The sequence below is a fragment of the Chelonoidis abingdonii genome, chromosome 8 (genome assembly GCF_003597395.2).
Source record: "Chelonoidis abingdonii isolate Lonesome George chromosome 8, CheloAbing_2.0, whole genome shotgun sequence".
In the NCBI taxonomy this organism is placed as follows: domain Eukaryota; kingdom Metazoa; phylum Chordata; order Testudines; family Testudinidae; genus Chelonoidis; species Chelonoidis abingdonii.
Window position 1 is genome coordinate 25,593,459 of NC_133776.1, and position 25,815 is coordinate 25,619,273.

At 41.5% G+C, this 25,815-nt stretch overlaps 1 protein-coding gene and 1 pseudogene across 1 annotated transcript in view; one reads left to right on the forward strand and one right to left on the reverse strand.

The window, feature by feature from the left end:
- The window catches only part of PLCH1 (phospholipase C eta 1), a 186,254-nt gene that overhangs the window by 57,094 nt on the left and 103,345 nt on the right, over nt 1-25,815 (forward strand). The window lies entirely within an intron of this gene.
- Nucleotides 3,855-25,815, reverse strand: part of LOC142047220 (uncharacterized) — a 32,178-nt pseudogene continuing 10,217 nt past the window's right edge.

Genomic DNA, 25,815 nt, shown 5'->3' on the forward strand with positions numbered 1-25,815 from the left:
CTGTTATTGATCATCTTATTATCTTCTAGGTGTTTGCAAATTGATTGCTTAATTATTTGCTCCATTATCTTTCCGGGTACAGAAGTTAAGCTGAGTGGTCTGTAATTCCCCAGGTTGTCCTTATTTCCATTTTTATAGATGGGCACTATATTTGCTCTTTTTCAGTCTTCTGGATACAGTATTGGCCTTGGAAAACTGTACTGTTATCTACCATGGATATTAATGTTTATTTAATGCAGGTAGCAGAAACTAATATTATACTGCCAAATTCTTATCCTGAACATATTTGTCACCACCATTATATACTGAAATTGTGATAGTTTGATACAGAATTGAATGTTCAAGGTAGAATTTTGTTTTCAATGTTTCATCTTCAAAACTGTTAGAGGATCTCATGTGCATTGCTATTCCTACCATTAAGTTGCTGGTTATTTTCACTATTATTTATAGTTGTCTGAGCTGAAAGTAGGAAAACTGGAACAGTATGAGGTTAACTCAGCTAGTATTTAAGTAAGAGCTGGATACTGGGTCAGGTGGTGCAAGATGAGTTTGTTGCCTTTGACTTTTCCCTTTCCAGACAGCCCAACCGTAATCTAGAGGCTTTCTTCATGTGTACATCAACTTTAGATCCCTCTCTGAACGACAGTGCTAGGGATTTGACATAAATCTGATATGTCTCTGCTGAGTTGTTGTGTTGATATTTCAAGCTAAATATAGCTACAAGCATTTCTCATGTAGGATTGCATAGATAGTTTGAATTATGTTGATATCTTTATTGTGACATTTTTGCTAATTCATACCCCATGCTCTAAATTTTAAAATGGCATGTCTTTTAAGCCGTTATGCCTTATGAAAAGAGAAGTAATATTTTAAAGCCAAAACATCAAGGGATGGATCAATAAATCACGAGGCAGACGTTCTTCCAGAGGAACTGTCAAGTTAAAGGATGCATTGTATAGATGACGTTATGGAATATAACAAAATTATGGTTATCATGGAGCTGAGATTGTTTCTGGGTACTAAATCATTAAAGAATGTGCAGTAATTAGTACCTAATAATATATAATTGAGTGCAGTCTGATTATATCAAGAATTTACAATTGGAATTCAGTGAGGCAGTTTATTTTAATATGTTTTATTTGTATAACAGATCACTACATTGGAATGTAAATCTCTGCAGCTCAGATTATAACTAACAACCTCACTGTGGTGCGTCTATCCAGTGAAAGCCATCTTGCAGACTGATAGCCAGGTACTTCAGCGCATGTAGTCTATACCATATAGCTCTCCTGAAACGCTGGGGGAAGGCAGCATATTGGATTGAGGCTTCTACTGTGTTTTTGGGGGTCAATATAAAAGGCTCTTCATCTGTTTGCTGTTTCCTCTTATGAGAGGGTGATATATTAAATGTGAGCAAAACCTTTTCTCATATTCAGTTGGTGAGCCATTGAAATCCTTCAGGAGTTCTTCTTTAAAACATCTCAGAAAAGATGAACGGTATAAATGTAGACGAGTTTATATAGGACCCAATATCTGCAAGCTTGCCTTGTGTTAAGCTGCCATTGGCTTCAGCAAAGGTACAACATATGGAGTGCCCATAGTTACTATGAAGTAGAAGTGCTGTCTACTGATTTGAGTATTAGGCTAGGAGTCAGGAGCTCTGAATTCTAATTCTGGCTCCAATAGCAATTGTAGTGGTGGGAAAATCACATAGTGTCTCTGTGCCTCAGTTTCCCCATCTGTAAAATGAGGATGATACTACTTAGCTATCTCATAAGTTTGTATGAGGCTTAATTAGTTTGTAAATCATGTTGCATGTAGTTGAAAGATTTGGTAGAAGCACAAAGTATGAATATTATTAATGGTGATGCAAAGGTGAGTTTTAGATTTATTTTACAGTTTTTGCACTTGCTGGGTATTCTGCTTGCCTGTTCATAGATTCTAGGACTGGAAGGGACCTTGAGAGGTCATCGAGTCCAGTCCCCTGCCCTCATGGCAGGACCAAATACTGTCTAGACCATCCCTGATAGACATTTATCTAACCTACTCTTAAATATCTCCAGAGAGAGTTCCTGCTATGCTGCAGGTATGCAGTCCATCATGAATATATGTTGATTCCAGTGAACCTTGCTATTTGTGTCATCAACATGACATGAGAGGTAGCAAACTCTGAATTTGAAACATATATCAAATCTACTTCTATTCTGTCTTCTGCCTGGCTTCTCTTTTCAACAGAGCCCTAAAGATAGATCCTCTACCTTCTGCATAAGCTTGCTCACACTTCCCATGGCTCCCGTGTTCCCCAGTGCTCAGAAAGGAGCACAATGGAAGCCCATCGTAGTGAGTGATGTAGTGTTCACCATGATCAGGGGCAATGAGCATCTGTCTTCCTCTGCCTTGCAAACCAATCTCACAACCCTTCCACAACCAGGTACATATGTTTCTGGGTGTTAGTTACAGTCAGAATGGGGCTACAATCTTTTATTCATGCTGAATGGATTTGATTCATTTTATGAAACACCTGTATGAGTTGTAGCTATTTAAAAAGTCCCTGAGTCAGGAAGTGTTGTTCAGTGGTCAGGGGACTGGGAGTCGGAATTATTGGAGTTGTTCTTAAATGAGTAAGGCCCTACCAAATTCACGGCCATGAAAAACGCATCACGGACCATGAAATCTGGTCCCCGCCCTGTGAAATCTGGTCTTTTGTGTGCTTTTACCCTATACTATACAGATTCCACAGGGCAGACCAACGTTCCTCAAATTGGGGGTCTTAATCCAAAAGGGAGTTGAGGTGGGGAGGAGGAGGGGGATTGTGGTATTGCCACCCTTATTTCTGTGCTGCCTTCAGAGCTGAGGGGCTGGAGAGTGGCAGCTGTTGGCCTGGAGCCCAGCTCTGAAGGCAGCACCATGCCAGCAGCAGTGCACACGTAAGGGTGGCAATATCATACCAAGCCATCCTTACGTCTGTGCTGCTGCTGGTGGTGGGTCTGCCTTCATAGCTGGGCACCCAGGCAGCAGCCGCCCCTCTCCAGCAGCCCAGTTCTGAATGCAGTGCTGCCGCCAGTGGCAGTGCAGAAGTAAGAGTAGCAGTACCACAAACCCCTCTACAATAACCTTGTGTCCCCCCCCACAGCTCCTTTTCAGGTCAGGACCCCTTGAATTACAACACTGTGAAATTCCAGATTTAAGTAGCTGAAGTCATGAAAATTACTATTTTAAAAATTCCATGACTGTAAATTGACCAAAATGGACCGTGAATTTGGTAGGGCCCTGATGAGTGACATTCCTGTGCTCAGCGCCTCGCAGGATCAGACCCTAAGTTAGGTGGAAGCACTGCAGCCTTTTCTGTGGTGCATTCTTTTTAATGCATATGATGTGAAGAAAACTTTAAAAAATGTCTTCATCACTAAAATGAAAATTGGGAAAGGACAAAACGACTGCTTCTTCCACTTCATGGATTCCCTCGGCTGCAGATGCTGAGACTTACTTTTGAGTGAGATTTTGTTTTGTTTTTATCTTCAGCATTCAGGCTGCGCCACTCACATTCTGAAGTATGCTAATCAGTTTCTGACCGACCATCCATCGGGGTGGGAAGGATTTCCTTGACACTTAGAGACCTGTTCTTCACAGGCATTATGCACATTTAGTGCCTGGAGGGTCTTCATCTTTATACTATGCGTGCATGTCTCAGACCAAAAGTAGTCACAGCTCCTGCATTCCCACAATAGCAGCCACACAAAGCAGATGCTTCCAGTTTTCCTGTCAGGCTGTGCTTTTCAGCTTTGAACAAAGTTGTATAATATCTCATGGATTTATATTTTCCTGTCTCTGTCTTATGGATCACAAAGACCTCATTATGGCTCATAAATGACAGCACTGGCAGAATTCTCATCTAGTTCTAAGGATTGCTTTCCAAATGTTTTATCTCTGTAGATGTGAAGACTGAATTGAGGCTTTCCTTCAGGGAGATACTCCATTGTGTCTGTCAATAATGCATAACAATAACAAATTTAATGGCAGACCTTGAAGTATATAAAAATTTAAGTCCAGAAAAAGGTAAGGATTTTTTGGTTTTGGAAATACTATAGAAAGATCATGTACATTTCTGGAAGTGTTTATAGGAAAGATCATGTATTTTTTATACTTTATCAACGGTAAGTTGCATTTTATGTTTATTTGGACATTGATAACATGAAATAATTGTGGTAGATATTACTGTGTATTCTGAGTGGAAAAACGGATTTTTTTTCATTCATTCAAAAGTACGTGTCCCTGTGAAAATGTAGGCTTTTATGAGCTTTCACTTAAATCAGATTGACACATTGCACTTCTGTGTCATTTAAAATTAATACAAATTACTTGCCAATGTAAACATTTCTGACCATTTAATCTACAAGTCATTTTGCTGTGATATACAGGTTTGCATGAGAACCTTACCTATTGTTCTCAAGTAGCACTTACAAATAGTGTGTATCTAGGCAAATTGTGTGTAAAGTTCTGATCAAACAATATCTGTTGACCTGTATATGTTCTACCAAGGAGTATATAAGCATTATATAATAAAGAAGATCTTAATAACTTTCTTCAGTAATTTGCAATTATGATGCCTAATATTGTTCAACTAAAGTAAGTGGTGGGTGGAAAATCGTAATTAGCTTAAGCCTGTAAATGGGATGAAAATAATTGATATAGTGAAATAGAGGAAGAAATCATGATCCTGCCCATTAAATATGTTATATTTTTTGTATGCTGCCTGTCATTAGTAATGGTTTTAGGTAGTGTCCTTTTAAAGAAAAAGTTATAATAGATCAACATCAACAGTAAAATAAAAATATTTAAATATACTAAAATATTAAAAATATTAGAAATGTTTGGATAAATTTGGCAAGGGACTGGTTTCTCTAACTAAGTTCAGAAAACATTTTGCAGCAATATTTTTTATTCTGAAATATTCCCAAAATAGCTTTGTGACATTTGTCCCAAATATTTTTTTAACACTAATTTGTATTTAACGATTTTTAAAAGAGTATTACTTCAAAGTTCAGATACTAACTTTCTTCATGGCAATTTGTATTTACCATGTGTAATTTATTATGATAAATATTTTCTGACCATTACCAATATCTGATGCTATCTGAACGGACACTGGTGTTCTCTAATCCATAAATAAGGTGCTGAGATGAGATTTGTCAGTCTATCCTCTAGGAGAATGGACATGTGTTGAGGATTTAGTATATTACTGTTCCAAGAACTGTATTTATAGTTTGGAGGTTTCTATTTTCGTTACACAAAACTCTAGATTAAGTTTATGTATATGATGAAGTAAAGAGACAAAGTGCCACTCCATCTGTTTTTAGGAAGCAAAGGAGGTAAGGGATACAAGAATTATCTTTTTAAAAGGGAGCTTTGCTAAAGCCCTTAAAAGTGGTAGAGATAAATAAGACTTCATTGGTTTAGCCTTTCAGCTCTTATAAGTTCCTTTGTGTAACAGAGCTTATTTCAAAGTGTGCATCTACAAATAGCCACATTTCAGACTGAAATGTTTAATTTATGTTGTAGTTCTTTCAAAGGCCATTTGGTAGCCACTTTTCCTCCTGCCAAAAATAACATTAACTGTCTAATGTACATTTTGTTTAATCCTTTTCAGTTTATAACATTGTCATTCCTCTTTGTGGGAGAAGACAGCTAAAGGACAAAGAGTAAAAATAAATATAAATACAATACAACCCAATCCCCCCTTGCATATTTGATTTATGCAGCTCAAGTTTGCCTCGCTCCATTTGAACAAAAGAAGGTCCATGTTCTCCTCTCGGTTACATTTGTACAACCCCATTTACTTCAATGAAGTTACGTTGGTGCAGTTAAGAGCTGAACTGGGCCCCCTGGGTTTATAGTTCATAGAATAGCTTAATGATGTTAATGCTGTTTGACCAATACTTTACAGACAACCTCAGGGGAAAATGTGTCAGATTTTTAAATGTGTGAAATAAATGTGTTATATAAAAAAATTTCTGTTATCTTGTCAACATAGCCTTAATCCCCAGCTGGTTCTCATTTGAGTCTAGATTATGCCTGGACCTTCCATAGAGTGCAATGGGGATGGGAGGAAGGAAGGAGCCTGGCCCCATCTTTGTACAGTCCACATAAGAATCAAGAGTGGCTGCAGGCTCTGTGTTCAAGGGAACGTATGAACTGGTAAGGATGGCACAGCCAGGGCCCTTGTAATACTTGTTAAAGTGCTTCCCTTTTAGTGTTGGATGAAGTGATCCCCTGTAGGACCCAACATTACATAGTCCCATTGACTCACGCTTAGCAGTAAGTGTTACAGGATCAGGCCCCTAGTCTGCATATCTGTTTGAGGCTCCAAGTCAACATGACTACTCTTGTGAGTAATTGCTGAGCAGCATGAGTAAGAGCAGGGTCACAGTGCAGCCTTTAAAGGTCTAATGTAAATAGAGGCTGTAGAGCATGGTGTGAGAGAAGATGCACAGATGTGTTTCATCCTGGTGAGTTAAGAAACCCATTTTCAACAAACTCTCAGCATTTACCGCTCTCTTGGCAGAGAACAGAGAATAGGCATTTGGAATATGCTGTGAAGAAATTTAGTGTCTATCTGAAATGATGAGCCACTAATTTAAAATTGTTCAAGTGATAATTTCACAGTTCTGATGAAGGCTCTGATGGCAAAGTGGTACACTGGAAGTAACAGTGAGTAAATTAGTTTTGATGATATTTCATAGCTGACAACATGGGAATAGCAGTGTTTGGCCTGATCATGCGTTACCATCCCTAGCTATCAAGAAATGAATCATGGACAACCTCTGTGAAGTTTAGCATTTGTTTGTGGGCCCTGACAGCCTTTCTCTGTGGAGCTAGGGGGCTCAGACAAATAGAGGTGAGTCAGGAGGTGGAGGTGGCTCCTGGAGCCTCCCCCCCGAACATTCCTCCATGCCCCCTTGGGGTGTGTGTGCACCCCACAGTTTGAAAACCTCTGATTTAAAGTTTCTGGTGGTATGCAGGAGGGTTCAGGGCAGGACATATAAACCCTAGCAGAAATCTGAGGGGGGCGGGTACATGAAGGAAAATGGAAGGAATCACATCTGGTATTTCAGAATACCAGAGCTACAGGCATGTATCCAGGTGGTGATGAGGAGAGCTACAACATTTTAGCTACTGAGACACATACGGCTCCAAAACTGCAGGTTCACTCCCCTTGCTGTCAAAGAAAATGGAAGAGGAGTCATGGAAAGGAAGTTGCTGTGGGTAGAGGTAGCCAGAGTCTGCCAATATAAAATCTGCATTCTGTAAGGACAGCATTTCTTCTGATATTCTCTTTACTCAGACTGCTAGGTACAAATGTTGATGATGAACTCTCTTATTTTCATGAGATACATCACATTCAGGAGTAAAATGATTAGGAGATACAACTTCTGAGGTGAGCTAAAGGGAGTTTAACATGTACAGTTTGACACAATATTAATATTTTGCCCATGATATTGTGTCTTCCATGCACGGGTTGCAAAATGCTGTATGAAACGAAAGAAGTGTTTGAGAGAGAGCAAGGTAGGACACATGAGAGATTAGTGAAAAGGAAAGTGCTTTATCCAGGGGACTAGACCAGAAAGGCTTTTCCAGCCCTATTGTCTGTGACTATGAGCTGTAGTATAACTACCGTATGTATTCGTTCATAAGCCAAATATTTTTGGTAAAAAAGTGACGCATCGAAGAGCGGGGGTCAGCTTGTAAATGGGTCTATACCAAAATTTGATGATTTTAAACTCTATTTAAAACATTGGCTGGGAACAGCAAATGGCGGCCACAGGGAGCTGAGGGGCTCCATGCCTGCAGACGCTCCAAGTAAACAAAACATCCCAACCTGCAAGCGGCTTACCCTGATGGGCTGGGAGCCAAAGTTTTCCAGCCCCTGACATATAGGGTCGGCTGATGAAAGAGTCATATATTTTTTGCTATTTTTACCTATCCATTTTGGGGGGTTGGTTTATAAATTAATGGGGCAATGAACAAGTATATATGGTATCCCCCATCTAAACTATGGGGGATAAAGAGAGGCACATATATTATATATACAAATGTGGAAATGGGCAGTAAGGTCTTTGTTACGTTAGTGTGTCCATTACCTGGTTTCATGTGAAACTGTCTTTTTATCCTGTAAATTCAGGTGCTTTATAGAAAAGTAACTAAGGAAACTTGGTGTTTTGACTTTCTTTTGCTATATTCTCTGTACCAGTGAAGGCCAGAAGGGTTGTAACTATCTTACTTGCAAGCATAACCAAGACTAACATAAACTAAGGGCCTGTCTACACTGGCAATTAACAGCGCTGCAACTTTCTTGCTCAGGGGTGTGAAAAAACACCCTCGGAGTGCAGCAAGTTGCAGCGCTGTAAAGCACCAGTGTAAACAGTGCCCCAGCGCTGTCCAGCACTGGGAGCTGCGCTCCTCATTGAGGTAGGTTTTTTAGAGCTCTCTGCTGCGAGAGCTCTCTCCCAGCGCTGCGCTGCGACCACATAAGGCACGTTAAACCGCTGCCATGGCAGCGCTTTAGTGTTGCCAGTGTAGACTAGCCCAAAGTTTAATTACTCATTGGCGTGATGCTGCTTTCGTGCCTTTTCCTCCATATTGCTTCTGTCTAAGCAGATGAGAATTTCAGGCTCCAGTTTGTTTGGATGGTGAACAAGAATATAAAAAAAAGGTTCATTCATTATCTACAGATCTTCTCAATAACTGGCTTCACTGTTACTCACTTGTGGGTGGACTTTTGCTGCTAAAGGAGCTATGGCTGGGTCTGCATTAGCTGGAAATAGAGAAGATTCTGGGTGAATTGAGCCCACAGAGAAAAAACATGTTCCCTACTCCTGTTTGCAGCATTGATTCTACTCTCTTATTAGGTTACAGAGAGAACGTGTGTGTGTATTTCTCCTCTTTATTTTCTGTTTTAAAGTCATTACTCAGGGCTCAGAAATTGGAAACAGCCTTATTAGTGCACAAACATTAGTCTTGGATTGTTTAGACTGTCAAATAACAGAAGATAAACTGGGAAACACAGAAGCTTGTTTTGTTGGGTCTAGAAAGCTGGTTGAAAATTAGGAAGCTTCTTCCTGTTGTATGTCAAGATTTCAGCATAGAGGATGTGGATCACTTGTACACCTCTACCTCGATATAACGTGACCCGATATAACAAGAATTTGGATATAACGTGGTAAAGCAGTGTTCTGGGGGAGTGGGACTGGGCACTCCAGTGGATCAAAACAAGTTCGATATAACGTGGTTTCACCTATAACGCGGTAAGATTTTTTGGCCCCCGAGGACCACGTGATATCGGGGTAGAGGTGTACAAGGACAGTAACAGGCATGTGGTACTGCCTATTAGGCTTTGAATTGAATACATCTTCAGATGTTTTCACTGCAATGTAGAAGCATTGTTCTGCACTAACACTCAGATGCACAACATGACTTTATTCTGTTTATTTGCATTGACAAGATTACTTTGAGGTCTTTGACTCTATAAATTCATTATTTATCCACAGATGTCTCACCATTAGAAATGTATGCTCCCTAATCTAGGTCTGTAACTCATTCCCACTCCCAGTCTGGCATGTGGATTCCTCACACTCATTCCAAGTATATGATGACTTCTTGCCGCTTGCTGAAAGAATTGCAGGCAGCAGACCTCCAGTCTTTGTGCTGGACCTGGGCCATTTTCTCACGTTTGGGCTGGGCTGTCCCTGTTAATGTTTTCAGGAAGCCCCAAATAGATGGCACATTTGAAAAAAAGAAACGAGATCAAGGCCAGCGGTTAGGTGGCAGGCCTACAATTCTTTCACTAAAATGGAGGAGGGTGCGTGGTGTCATAAACCATGGATTTTGTTCAGGGAGGGTTGGCTGTGGCTATTGTAGGCCTGTAGGAGAGGTAGATGGAAAGGTAGGATTCTGCTGAAAGCCAGGAACCGCCACTGGTTTAAAGAAGCATCTCAAGCCTGAATCTGATCATCCAGTGAATTCAGCAGGATTGTGTGTACTCATCTGCCAGGGTGGTTGGGCCCTAGAGCTTCTGGAGCTTTATCCAACATTGTGGGGATTCAGTAGCCACCAGTGAGTGCAAATAATGGCTGCAGTGACGAACCATTCACTCACTGTCCAAATCCCACATCTCTGGCACACTTATTTGGCCTGACTTCTCTCCACTGAAATCAAAGGGAGTTTTGTCTTTGACTTAAATGAGGTCAAGACCAAGCCCTTTATTGCCATTGCTCTGACTCACACACGTGATCCCAGTGATTCCACTGACATCCGTGGGTTTGGTTGTGAGAATAAGGGCTGTGCGATTGGGCCCACATATGTAAGTTCCAGGTCCTGGATTTCATAATGTTTTAAATGACTCATTTATAAAACTTCAAAGAAAAATAGACTGCATGCAATGCTAATTAAGGTCTTTCTCCATTATGGGTTAAAAATGTTGCATGAATCATTATTGCCTGGCTTTATAAACAAATTAAATGAGAAACTTTTGGACGCATCATGTTCAAAAAATAAGGGACAGTTATGTAATATGACTTCCTTTAGCTTGACATTTGTCTTGTATAGATATTGCAGGTGCTTTGCTGTGTTTGCGTCTCTTCATCAAGCAAACAAGGTAATTAATGCTTATTACATAGATCCAGAATTAGAATTCAAGGGAAGCTGGCATCCAATCCTGTGCCCTTCCTCTGGCTAAACTGGCCAGGCCTGGGACACAGGCAAAAGTAGAAATGAATATGGGCCATTGCTCATTGTATTGGATGCATTAGTAAGATTTCTTCCTGAATTACGAGTCCTTGTTTGTGGTGTGTCCATGTCAGGTCTTTTCGGCTGTAAAGCAGGACAGCCTGTTGAACATGGCTCCTGGGACAGGTAGACTGCTTTCCGCTTCGGGTAGGTTTTTTTAACCTTTTCACACTGTGACCTCTGCATTGAGCAACTGTCTCCTTCATGGATGCACTCCAGAATCCTTTCCTCTGGTTCTAATAGTGCCTCAAAGGAGATGCAACTGCCATTGGCATTGTTGAGGACTGTTTACCAGTGACTAAGCAAATCTGCTTCAGTGGAAGGCTTGTGACAAAGCACCCAAACCTACAGTCCTTATCTAGTTCTCAGGCAAAGTACTTTGACGGGAGTTTGTCCAAGTAAGGACTGAGTATAGAATTCCCAGCTGGAGCCAAGGAATGAGAATGTGGTTCAGATTCCAAGAAAGCTGCTTGTGACCAACATTTCTGCTGAATTTTTTTTTGCTAAGTTGGCTACAGAGCACTACATTTTTGTCCTTGGGGAAGCTAAAAACTTTATTTTTTTTAAGTCTTCTGACTCTGAACTAACTCTCTGCTGTGTTGCTAGAACTGTGTAGATGCACTGTATTTGCAGTACTGCACAGCACACTAAAAAGCCAAAGGTGACCAGACTGAAGTGAGAATGTTTTAACACTTTAAGTAAACCACTAAATAAAGAAAAATGACCAAAGCACTAATTTATCAGTGCAACATAGGGCCCATCCAAGGAGGTTAAATGCTTCCACTGCATGGAGCCACCACACTGCCAGGGCTGACCTGGCACTCATGGGGAGAGAGACCCCAGTATCCTGGCCAATACCTTATCTGGCCACCTGTCACCCCTGGGGCCCACCTCTCTGGCTGACACTGAAACCTCTACTCCATGCAAGGGCCCCACTCCCTAGCTGATCCCATACCCAGCCACCTGTCCAGGTTTTCCCAAGATGATCCCCCTTTTTGAGGCAGCAAGCCTGCAAAATCGGCAAGGGTGCTCACTACATACCGCCAGCTGTGCAGTTTTATGAGCTCAGTATCCTCCCAGATGTCTTGTTTTTTTTGTATGACAGAGGTGACCATGGCCAGGACCTGCTTGCCAGCTGGCACCATATCCAGTCACCACTAACCCACCTTGGGGCCCACTCTCCTGGCTGACACTCCCCTGCCACTCTCCAGCCCCCTCCTGAGGCCCATTCCTTTGGCTGACAGAGTACCTGACCATTCCCCCCTCCTTCCCCACTCTTGGGACTCATTCCCCAGCCCCTGGCTGACACTGAGCAGCCTAAGATCCAGTCCTCACCCATTTTGGAAATCAGAAACTTCTAGATTACATGGTATAGGAGAGAACATGTGACCCTGAGCACCAGTAAGGGAACATGGGGAAACATGTAGTCAAATGGCTATGTAAAAGCTTCCATCTGTTCTAAGGCTGCTGGTCTGTTCCCCTTGCAATGAAGAGGATTAAGCTGCGTAAACTTCTTAACTGTGTGTGCAATCTTTGCTTGTAATAATTATATGACAATGTGTTGCAATGGGTTTTGGGAGCTGGCCATGCATGCAATTAAATGGTTGTGTCTTTCTACACTAGATAAAAGGTTTACTAGGTCTGCAGCCTTGATAAAAGGTTTGCTAATCTGGAGCCATACCACATCAGGCTGTAAACGCATTAGATCCCACAAACTGAGGCTGTGCTGACCTGGTCAGTTCCTGAAGGTGAGAGCTTTAAGAAAACACAGTGTGCTTTGGGAAGTGATGGGGATTATTCTGTAAGTGGCAGTCTCCCCTGTAAACTGGTAATCAGTTCCCCAGCATTATGTTAGAAAGCATCCAGCTGCTCGAGATGCTTCTTTTTGGATGAAATGTAAAACAGAGTCCTGATTATTTGTGGCCATTAAAGATCCTATGGCATTTTTTGGGCAACTGTGGTGGTATTAGCCTCAATGTCCTGGCCAAATACCAATGTTGGCAATTATAGTCTGCTTAAAAAAAAAAGGGTAAATCTTCTTTTGCCACAGTATAGTTGATTGTCCTTTGGATAGCTAAGAGCATAGCTGGTCAGTTTCACAGACCAGCATTTTCACAGCATGGTGAAAATGCTAAATGCCATAATTTGCAAATAAAGCAATCATATAAAACTGTACAAGTGATCAAACTTAAAGAATTAAATAATTCTTAAAAAATTATAATTTCAGATCTAATTCTGTACATCAGCACAGATTAGTTGGTGCTCTTTGAAACTTTACCACCATAGTTTTGTCAGGTCTCTCAGAATCAACATTTTTGAATATATGTAAAATTATGCAAAAAAAATGCTGATTTCTTTATGCAGTTATCCATTTGATTCACACACACATTTGAGGTTTTGTGTATACAAATGGTTGCACTCATAAACTTTGAGGGCAGTTAAGCTACTTGGCTCTGATGTGCAGAAGTGTTCAAGCATTACCACTGCATTTGAAGTCAGTAGGACAGATGGGTGCTTAGCACTTCTGGAAATCAGGTCATTCTTTTTGTTTGGGATGGAAGCATTGTCTAACAATTAGAACATGATACTGAAAGTTAAGATACTGAAAGTCAGGATTTCTGTGTTCTGGTCTTCTCTACTACTGACTTGCTATGTGTGCATTGGGTAAATCCCTTAACTTCTCAGTGGACTCAGCTGTAAAATAGCATAATCATACTTGAGGGACAGCCAGTCTCAAGGAATGTGGGTTCAGAGGCGTTCCTGGGTTCTAATCCTAGTTCTGCTATTGACTTGCTATGTGTCTGTAGTACTTAATACTTAGAGTTCATTAATTAAGTGTGTGCACTTTGAAAACCTTGTAGTGAAGGTGCTGCAGAACTGCAAAAAATTATTATTACAAAATGTAAATTTAGATGGGTATTTTAGGTAGGGTGGCCAGGTGCCTAGTTTTCAACCGGAAAGTCTGGCTGAAAAGGGGACCTGATAGTGTCTTGTCAGATATACTGACCGCAAACCCAAAGTCCAGTTACTGCAAGTGAGGGAAGTGGGGAGGTGCCAGGTCTTCTCCCACACCAGCCCGTACTCAGATGGGGCCGCCTCCTACCTCCATCTGGTGGCTGCAGCTCCCAGCCCCAGCTCTGCAGATGAGTCCCTCCTGACCCGGGCAGATGGTGAGGGTGGGAGGGGAAAAAGCAGCAAGCGACTGTAGGGGAGAGGGGGGGAGACAGGAAGAAAAGTGGATGGGGGCGGGGCCTCGGGGGGAGAGGTGGGGCAGGTTGGGGCTTCGGGGGAAGAGGTAGGGCAGGGGAGGTTCTGGAACTCTCTTTGGAGTGTCTGGTTTTTAAATATTACCAAATTGGCAACCCTAATTTTAGATTGTATGTCAACATTATCCTCTGCAATTGTAAAAAGGCTTTAGCTCAGGGCTTCTCAAACTGGGGTTGGGACCCCTCAGGGGGACGCGAGGGTATTACATGGGGGGTCGCGAGCTGTTAGTCTCCACCCCAAGCCCTACTTTGCCTCCTGCATTTTTAATGATGTTAAATATATTAAAAAGTGTTTTTAATTTATAAGGGGGGGTCACACTCAGAGGCTTGCTATGTGAAAGGGGTCACCAGTACAAAAGTTTGAGAACTATGGCTTTAGCTACATAACTGCCATTGAGTTCATTAATAGGAAGCATTTATAGAGGACTGTAATTGTACACAGCAAAAACATCATGTAATATTTTCAAAACCAAAGGATGGAAAATCAAACGTTTAATACATTTTGATCACAAAAGTTAGCTCCAATGTTATATTTTAGGTAAATCTATTTACACATCCTAGTTTTCCACTGAATTATAAATATTTGATTGAAGAGACGTGTAACGTGCTTGGATGCTCTGCAAGAACGAGGCCCACACACACTGTGAGTTATTTGGCTTTAATGAAGGTAAAGTGACGCATCTGCAATGGGGACCCCAGGCGTTGCTGTCACTTAGGCGGGGAACCCAGCACCGAAGCTCAGCTCGGCCTGGGTCGGAGTCCAAAGGCGGGACCGGGAGCATACAGCTATATATACACAATACAAAAGCAACTCATACATATGCAAAAAGGGACTGCCCACAGGCTATGTCCGCCCTTTGGCCTAAGGCCATACAAACTGGTTTCAACCAGTTAAAAGCAAGTTATAACTGGCATGCCATGTCCTACAATGACTGGCCACTTAGCAAGCAGGGGCTTTTCACAAGGCCGCCGAGAAAGCGGAGACACCCTAGCTAGGCCGTGACACAGTCTTCCGCAGTCCTCTACAAGACAGAATTAGGAAATACACTGTGAAATAGTGGTTGGTGTTATGTTAGTTAAAGCACAAGCAATCTTCATGACTAGGGGTTTGGTATGTGTTCACACAGGGTCCGAATTCCATGTGAGACATTGTAAACTGAACAGTTAAGATGCCCTTGAGTGAAACATCTTATGCACTGATCTCCAATAAAGATAAAGGACCAGACTGGATCTTAGTTACATTAGAGTAAGTTCAGGATCACTCCATTAACTTTGGTGGCACAATTCTGGATTTACCCTGCTGTATGTGAGATCTGAATGCCCCCCAGTCCCATGAAAATGCTGATATTCAATTATATATAAAATAATAATACATGGGGATATTTAACTCAGGAACAGGGTGGCGCTTACAGATCTGGCATGCCCATTATTTAAGAGTAGTTTTGAAAGCCTCTCAGTCCTCCCCAATGGCTGCTTTTTGTTCAATGAAGCATGGTCATCTATCTTCCTGCAAAGTCACATACAGGAGCCTCCTACTGGACTGTGTCTGGAAAATGAGGGAAACTGTCTCAGCCTGGATCCTCCTTACACAAGCTACGCTGTTAGTTGAACAGCTGTGATATGGGATGCAGTTACATGTATCTTGCTTTAATTTGGCTATATAGTCTCGCTTTGGTGAGTGGAGCAGTGATGGATGTATCCCAATGGGAAACCCATCTTAATAGTGAGGCAAATCTGAAGAAGGGGGAAATTTACCAATTTTCTCTAAAATATTTGGTTCAGATCCTGGTGAGTCATGTAAATGAGTGTAGGTCTTCCAGGCAGAGACCAGAAGCCAGAGTCTCCCCAACTCTTGCACTGGTATAAATAAGGAATATTGATAGTGATGAAAGGAGATTGAGGCCCATGCATAGATGGTAGGTGTCAGTGGGTGGCTTAGTCTCCCCCCCAGCCCCAGTCTGTCTCTGCCACAGTGTAGTGCTGCCAGAGCAGTCCAGAGCATTGCTCTAGCACCTCATATACAGGATAGATCTAAACTCTGGCACTTCAAATATCGCCCCAGCACCCTCCCTGCTTACCCGCTTGAGGGTATTCTCTTTCTAAGTTGCTAGTGGACTCAGTCATTTTCTACTTTTTCTGCTTCCTCAATGAATGAAACACCCTCAAACTGCTTTCAGGTGGGCCTTGCAAATGTTTCCAGAATGAATACACATGATTACTAACTTAGGACGTTTGCCCAGCTTTAATGAAGATTTTATGAATTTTACAAAAATGTGAGTTCTTGTCTATCTTGTGTTCATGGACTTCTAAATGGGTTTGATTAAATCCAATGGAATAGGCTTAATGGAAGGTTGTGCAAAGGATTAGAAGAATTGTTGCAGAATGAATTATGAAAAACTGTTAGGAAATATGAAATGTAGTTATCATTGAAAACTAGTCCTGCTCAGATAAGGTTACCAGTGAAATTCCCTTGGGACTGTCTCTGAGGTCTTTGGTTTTCCGTTATATAATCAACAAGAAACAGGGATAACAATCAACAAATAATTTGATGATATCAGTAGTAAGCTGCATTATGTTCTAGATATTAGTGCTGTTGTATGGGATTTAGATAAAACGTGCTCTTTGGAGGAAAAGTAGCAAATGGCATTTAATGGGACTGCGGTAAGTGCAAAGATAGAGAATACTGGCAGTGCAGAAATAGCTGCAAAATAGTATGATGTGCATATAACAAAAAAAATGGACAGAAGTTTCTTTATCAAGTGAATGTTTTTGCAGTGACAGCCACAATGTTTGATTGTTTGCAATGTGGAGCCGAGTTTCGTAATGGCTCCCCATGAAAGCAGAGGAAGCTTTGCTTTTTATTTACAAGTTTCTATAGTGCCCATGATAGTGGATGCAAAGCTGTAATGGGCCTGGCTGTTGTTGATGCTGGAAAACAGTTTACATCTAATCCCTACTTTTCATATGCTAATCGCTTCCCAAAACATTCCCTTTTGGGTTAACATTCCCCCTTCTTAGTCATTGCTCAAGATTATTTTTTGGTTTGAAGTTTTGAGCAAAATGACCTTCAGCCATTTGGGAGTTGAGAAGATAAAACAAAACATGATGTTTCAAAGGTTAAAAAAATTCGAATCTGATGTTTCTAAAAACAAGGGTCTGGAAAAATGTCTGTGTGCACAAGGCACTGCTCTGAGATTCAGCTGATCTGGACACAGTTTCTGGCTCTGTGGCTTTGGGCAAGTCTCTTAACTTCTCTATGCCTCAGTCCCCCGAGAGTAACAGGGGATGATATTAATAAATACTTTTGTCTGTCTTGTCCATTTAGATTGCAAGTCCTTTGTCTGTGTCTTACCATGTGTACAGTGCCTAACACAGGGGTGGGCGAACTTTTTGGCCTGAGGACCACATCTGGGTGGGGAAATTGCATGCAGGGCCATGAATGTAGGGCTGGGGTAGGGGGTTGGGGTGCGGGAGGGAGTGTGGGGTGTGGGAGGGGGTATGGTGTGCAGGAAAGGGCTCAGGGCAAGGGGTTGGGGTACAGGAGGGGTGCGGGGTGCAGGAGGAGCTCAGGGCAGGGGGTTGCGGTGCAGGCGGAGTGCGGGGTGCAGGAAGGGCGTGGGGTGCAGGAGTGGGCTCAGGGCAGGGGGTTGGGGTGCGGGGTGCAGGAGGGGTTTGAGATGCGGGCTCCAGCCCGGCCCCGCTTACCTTGAGCAGCTCCGGGGTGGCAGCGGCATGCAGCGGGGTGAAGACAGGCTCCCTGCCTGCCCTTGCCCCGCGCTGCTTCCAGAAGCCGCCAGCACGACGTCCCGTGGCCCCAGAGGTGTGGGGCAGGGGGCAGAGGACTCTGCGCCTGTCAGGGTTCTCCGCTCCCGGCCAATGGGAGCTGTGGGGGGCGGTGCCTGCAGGCGAGGGCAGCGCACGGAGCCCTCTGACCCTCCCGCAGGGATCGCAGGGATGCGGTGCTGGCCACTTCCAGGAGGGGTGTGGGGCAAGGGCAGGCAGGGAGCCTATCTTAGCCCCGCTGCACCACACCCTTACACAATGGGGCACTGATCTCTGATTTTACATGCTACTGTTACACAAACAACATTTTAAGGCCTAACACAATGGGGCCCATATTTTAAGTGCTACTGCTATACAAACAATAAGAACATACTTGAATTTTGAAAAATTGCATGATCCAGATTCAAAAATATCAGGGATTAATTTGGCCCTTTGCTTGGTTTGGGTTAAAAACAATTTACAAATAGAAGCGGGCTCTGCTGTGATTCATTTTAGAAGAATCTAATGCTGTCACTACGCTTTCTTCTGCCTAGCCTGTGTAGATGGTCGGGAATGGTGGGAAATGTATCTCCTCCTCATACAATTTACCACAAGGAAGTGTGAATGTCACGGTCTAGGGCCCTGTTAACATTAGAGAAATTTGCACTAATGTAAGATGTAGTTGCAATGATACAAACTTCTAATGTGGATGTGCTGCATAAACGTAAACTGGGGTTAAACTGAGGATGACTTAATCACCCTGCTATTCATCAGTGCAGTGCATCTACACTAGGAGTTGGCACTGGTGTAGCCACATTGGTGTAGTTACACTGGTACAAATTTCTCTAAGGGTTTATCTATGTGTAAAATGCTGCTCGTGACTATGCCAATACAGTTAAAGGAGAAAAACAATCAACAAACAAAACCTCCCCCACAGTATGGATGCAGTTCATATTGGTATAGCTTATTCCAGTTCGGAAATCAAAATAAGCAATACCAGTGTAAGACACCTTAATACTGATATAAGTGCATGTACACTAGGACTTTTGCCCATATAGCTATGTCAGCAAAACATCACACCCCTAACTGACGGAGTTATATTGGTAAAACTTAAGTGTAGACCAGGCTTCCTTGAAGTATGTTATCACTGCAGAGTTAACCTGGGCTCTTATTCAGTGGTAACCCTGCTTCTGTCCACACACAAAAACCTCTCATCTGAGCGTTAGAGTTGCATTCAGCCCTGGGTAACTGAGCAGTCTTGGGATATAGGCAAAAGCTTGAGTGATGCTTTACCTCATGCCGGTAACACACCCACTTTGCAGTGAGGACACAGGCTAAACTACTCCAGTGCTGATAGTCCTCCAGTTTCTTCCCACAATTTCTGCTGGGCACCCAAAAGAACAGACAAGTTCTCCTACAATTCACTGGGGAAGAGCCATATAGAGCAGTTCAGCTTGCTGCAGCACAATGGACCATGGGACATGAAATCCACACACATGGTTTGGTATGTCTACACTATCCACTGGATCGGCGGGTAGCGATCACTCTATCAGGGATCAATTTATTGCGTGTAGCGTAGACACGATAAATCGATCCCCGATCACTCTCCCATTGACTGCTTGGCGAGAGGCAGAAGCAGAATTGATGGGAGAGCGGTGGCCGTTGATCCCGCGCTGTGAGGACGCAAAGTAATTGATTCTAAGTCGGTCTAAGATATGTCGACTTCAGGCACTCTATTCTCGTAGCTGAAGTTGCGTATCTTAGATTGATCTCCCCCAATGTAGAGCAGGTCGGTGAGTGCAGCAGTAGTGAAGATACTAACTCAGGCAGGACTTTGCAATGTAGCTGCTCACTCCTGGACTAGCACAAGCCAAGTGCTCAGACTCCTGTGCCAATCACATTGGGTTAGCTCTGCAGTAAAGACATACCCAGCAAGAGGCCCTAACTGGGACAATTTCAATATTAATATTAGTAAACAGGATATTTCTCATTCTTGGTTTTTTTAAAGAAAAAGAAATGTCGTTTGGAAAATAAATACCGAAGCCTGACAATATTGAGTTGACATATACCTGCAGCCCCAAAAACTAGGACATACAAAAGTAAAGCGGAGCAGAGCAGAGCTGATGTTTCTATCAGAAATGTAATTTCTGCATTTTGTGACTGTTTGTGGTTTTAACTTCACAGCTCTAATCTTGCATTAATGGGATTTTCTACTTTTCGTTTAGAAATACAGTTTTATATTCTCTTTCATAATTATACTTCCCATTGTTGGGTAGTGCTCTTTATAGCTCGCCTAATCTTTTGTTCCATCACACAATTGTAACATTAACAATTCCATAACAACCAGGCATGACAGTAAGCCATGGACTGTGATTTTAAATGTTGTTGTTGTTGTTTTTAAAGAAACTTAAATTCATTCATGGCCATCCTCCCCCCCAAGAAAAAGCAGTTTTGTGGTCAATATAGTATAAAGTAAATTTGTGTTCTTAATTATTGGAGAGGTAATCACCGATAAATACTAGATTGCAGCACTGAAGCTAATAGAAGAGCTGCGTGTACATTTATCAACTTTAAGAATGCATAAATCTTACTGCATTTCATTTTCAAGGACCACTTTAGGGTTAATTGTCCAAACGTGACACATTGATGAGCAACGATTGCACAAATTCATCCTTTGGAAACAAATTGGCCTTAACAGCAGCACTGAAATTGAGCTGAATAGCTCATTATTTAAGAGTCAGATACTATGCCACCCCTATTCACATTGAGTAGTTCATTGTTCCATGAGTAGCTCCACTGAGGTCACTGGAGCTATTAGAGGAATAAGGCACTATTCAATGGTAGTGTTGCCAAATCTCTGAATTTTATTTAGAGTTCTGGGGTATTTGGTGTTTTCCTTAAATCCCTACCTCCAGGAGTCATGTGATTACATGAGAATCTCAGTTTTTATTAAGAAAGAAAAAGTACATTTCTAATCTTCATGGTTGAACAGGAAAGCTTGAAAATGAATCCTAAAGGCCAAAAAAATCAGATAAATAATATGAACCGAACATTTATTATTCTTTAAATCTCATGATTAAGTCAACCTCTAAATTTTTGCGGGGCCTGACTAATGAATTTTTAGTGTTTGGCATAGTCATATGGGTAATTAAAGAATGGCAGAATCAAGTCCTTATGTTCTATGTAACCCTAATATCCTAAGTCTGGATTTCATTTTAAATTTCATGCTATTCCCATTATTATACTGTGTTCTAAATCAGTGTATAATAGCAATGATAAGAATCTGGTTATAGCTGTATAATCATGCCTAAAGATGGTCCTTCCAAAAACTGTGCTCTGTCCTGCTGACCTTGCTCATGTGATGGTCTCATTCACTTACATAGGAAAGGGACTGTAGAACAGAAACATTTTGGGTCCTTGTTTGATGTTTTGTGCTCTTGCTGTGTGCTGCGGCAGAGGATGTTGGGGACAGGAGAGCAGCACAAGGAACCCTGTGTTTTCAGTAAGTTCTCCACAGTGTTACTCAACATTCATACCTGCTGCGTGCAACCTACAGTCACACAATAGGAGTCAAAGTCAAGGGAAGTCCACAGCACAGGTGCTTATCTTAAAATTTCACTCGTGATGTCAGGAAGGTTTATTTCATTAGAACTGGAGCAACACTGAGTTTTGCTGTTGTTTCATAAGACTTGGTTACATATAACCTAGGAAATTGTTTTATGTTAATTTGAATATTATGCAATATAAGATCCTTTATAAAAGATTTACAGTGAAAATGTTTCTCTTTATGTAATGCTGCATAGTGCAGAATGTTAATTTAAGACCACGTTGTGATTAGCCGTCACGTGGCTACAGAGATGGGAGGGATGTGGCTGCCATATGGGCCAATTATTGTTACTGTCCCTGCAATCACGGGGGCACAGAGGCTTCTATAGGGCCAAGCCCTATAGAAGTGTGGTGTTTCAGGGTAGCACCACACCTGGGGAAGTGTGGTGTTTCAGGGTAGCACTACTGCCCCTCCTCCTGGCTACAATAAGCCTAGAAGCAGGAGTCTAGGAAAGTTGGCCACCAGTTCAGTATATGCTTAGGGTAGAGGGCAACTGCCACCTATGCCCATGTTCTCCTTATTGGAAGGACAATCCTCTGTACTCTGCATGAAGCGGAGCCTCATGGGACAAGGCCAAAAAGGCAGGTTTAGGGCTTGATCCTGCACCCACTGAAGCCAATGGCAAAATTCCCAGTGAGTTAGGGAAAAAGTTTCAAAAGCACCTAGGTCACTTGGGAGATTAAGTTCCATTTTCAAAAGTGATTTAGGCACTTAGAAGCCAAAGTGTCTTTGAAAGTCAGTGGGACTTACATGCCTTTTGAAATGGGTCATAGATCCTAAGTCACTTAGGCTCTTTTAAAATTTTACCATTAGTCCTTGATCCTGTTCCCACTGAAGTTAATGGTAGAATTCCTATTGCCTTCAGTGTGAGCAAGACCCATCTTTTAAATAGAAGCAGAATCTGGGCCCTTGGAGGCACAGAGCTAAGTAATAAATAATTTTCCTCTCCCTATGCTACTAAATGATCCTTTCTAGGCAAAAGAGAGGAATGTGTTTTTAAATGAGATGTGAAAAAGAAATCAGGCTGAAAAGGCACTGACACTGGTTAAACTCAGGGTTTTCCCCAAGATTTTGCTTAACACTTTGTCAACAGATGGCTTCACCCCAAAGGGCTGGGGGAAGGAATCAGTCATTGGAAATTTAAAAAAAAAAGGCAGCTTAAATTGTTTACTTTAGGATTACTTTAGATTAAGTTAAAGGTTAAGAGAGGCTTTCTGTGCATGGCGTAGAAAATGAAGCTGTGGTGAGGCTGCCAGTTTTTAAGACTGAGGGAAACCCAGAAAACGTGATTTCAGTGTTGGTTGTAGCATGCAGCCGATGGGGGTGTTACAGGAAGTAGCTTCAGCACATTGGTAGTAAGAAGCAGTCATATCCAGTGTTCAGCTGTTACTGCTTTTTATGGAAGGAGCCTATCTGCTCTTAAGTTTGAAGTGGCTGCCATATTTCATTTTCAATAAACAAGCTCTTTGAGTCAGGGGCTCTTTCTTTACCTGATGTAAAGTGCCATGGGCATCAATGCACTATATAAGTCAGAATAACATAAATATTTTTAAAAAGATTGAGTGGGTAGGAAAAGCATTTTAAAATCCCAATATTTTTGAACCACATCAACTAAAAAGTTCCTGTGTAATTTAAATAATTTTGAAACAAAACACATAATGGCAGACATGTACGTTGAGCTTGTTAAATCAGATGACTTATGAACTGCTGAAAAACAGGGTTTATATTAGAAATGGCTGATGATCAGTAACTATAACAGTTACTTTATCTGAGTGACTCAATATTGATGCTAAACTATTTGTAGTTTATTAAAGGTCTGAGCTGATGAAGGGATAAATTAGAACTGGATTATATGGAAGGTAGTGTTGGCTGATGTTGGGTGGATTAGAATGCTTTCTGAACATAAGGCCATGTATAGCTAGTGCTCAGAGTTTCAGCTTAGTGTTCCCAGTTCGGCAGCTCTGATTTATTCAGCAGAGGGAAGCAGTGTTTGTCAGGTGGAATAAATATCATCAGCCTATGAACAAGCTTTCAAGTAACATCTAGACTCCTGTGGTGCTCAGATGGCTTCCCTCTTGGCATCTGAGATGTACCATGTGGTAGGAAGTGTAGCTACTTCACAGAGATGCCTGCTGGCACAAATGGGTTTGTACCTGGTTTAGAGTTTAATACCTGAAGTACCTTTGAAAAGAATTAGAGAATGTGCATATTGTTGAAAGTGATGGTTGCAGCTGTGCTAATTACTGTAACAGATGTTGCCGGTGCTTTGATCTATTTTGTTTTATGAGATTATTTGAAAAAAGACATAATGTTGTATGATCAGTTTGGGTATAGAAATGAAATAGATGTAATTTAAATGGCAAATAAAATCCCAATCGTCTTCTAAATATTAACAGATGTTTTTGCATTATTCATTGTTTAAATTTCAATATTTCCTCTTTTCAGAAATTCTTTGCATTCAGAATGACTATGTTTAATTACTATGTAGATATTCTCATTCTACTTTTATAAAAGATGTGGTCTTTGATATTTATTTTTGATCTTGATGCAAGATCTTTGTTACATCATGAGTAAAAGAGGGTACATTTTTGTATGTATGTGGTAGTTTCAGAGAAAAAGTAACAAGTTTTTGTTACTGGATTTTTTAAAATGTTCATTCAGTTCCAGGTTTAAATAGCCTATAGCTGATTTTTCTAAAGTTGAAAACCATTTGTAAATGAGGAATATTTGCAAGGCACAGCTAGAATACAGCTTAATGTACTTGACTTGCCTTCTTGAATCCTGATGGTGAGTGACCATTAAGTCTTGGTTCTGCTTTTGTATAAGCCTTGGAGCTACTGGTTTGTTCATGCTGTTCACAAAACAAAACATAGGTCTGCATGTAATTGTAAGACTTCTTGTGCTGAACCTGAGTAAACAGTTAAGCGCCAGTCAATATAGTACCTGAATATTTTGTGTGTGTGTGTGTATGTGTGTAGTTTTGACTGTAAAGATTAAAGTTCTGAAATTAATCACTCTCTGTTAACTTTGCACAATGATTGATTTTTTGTTAACACTTAACACAATAATCTAATGATGATCATAGTCTGGTTATAAGGAATCTTTTTTACTCTCTGATTTGCAGACTGTCAAAAGCAAGTTCTCAAAACCTTTTAAACCAGTAGGAGTTCTTATAGTTATCATTTTTTCTTTGCTTCCTTTTAATTTGAAGTTAAAACTTGATAGCTTGTGTGGAACACATTATATTAATGTTTTATTTGCGTTTCCAGATACAACAAACTGTATCATCTTCCACTGATAACATTAAATCCCTTCTAAGCAATACAGAAATGGTTATAATTGAGAATCCATTTTAAAACATCATAAAAATGCATTCCTAGCCCTTTCTCATCCCCTAGAATTTTTTTTCTATAATGAAAAAATGTCTTTACTTTCTTAAAATTTAGGACACCTCTTCATTGGAGAATAATTTTATCCTTTCTTCTAGGATTGCTATATAGCAAAAGTTGCACACCCATTCCAGAATTGGTAGTTTATCTAGAGTAGCCTACCACTCAAAAAACACTTGATTATCTAGAACAGTATACTCACCACAGAAAAGTTTGTTTCCTTAAAGCAGCATTCCTTTTTTAAAATCAATTGCTCTTCTAGAGTAGTAGATCCTTCCCAAATAGCCTATTTAGTTACGGGAGCACCCAGGGCATCTTCCAGTCCTCTGCCTCCCAAGTGCCATTTCCCCAGTGGTGGGTAGGGGAACCTGGGCTGGAACCCTCTACTCCGGGTTCCAGCCCAAGGACCGTACAAGGTCTGCTCAGTCCCCAACCTTGCTGCTTACTCTTTGGGTTGCTTCCTACCCCACATTCCATAGGCTCTCTTCTCCATCCTGCTCTCTTCCAGGTACACCCTGCCTCTAGGCCAGGCTCCCAGGGTCCTACTCTTTTCCCTGTTCTCTCCTTCCCTCTCTACTAAGCAGAGGGTGACTGCAAACTTCCTCCTGGATCCCTTGCTGCTGCCAGCTTCCTGGGTTTATACTAGCCCAGCCCACTCTGCTCAGGTGAGTGGCTTCCTTGTAAGCAAGGCTCTCCACCCAGCCTATATCTCCCTAGTTTGCTGCTTAATAGGTTAATGGCCCATCTGGTCTCCATGAACCCCATCAGGGCACGTGTGGGGTGGACACCCCATCACAGTGTGTGAGTAAGAATTAGTCATGTGGGTAGGAGTGGTTGGATTAGATTCTTTATGAGTCTAATTTTGTTCTGAAATCTCTCTGAAAATATGACAGTTTACTGTGGCTCTCAATTGGAAGAGTGATATTGTACAACTGTTGAGGCCGTGGTAACCTTGAAGATGAACTACAAAGCAAAAAACAATGTTGTCTCATCTCTGCACCTTTTTTCT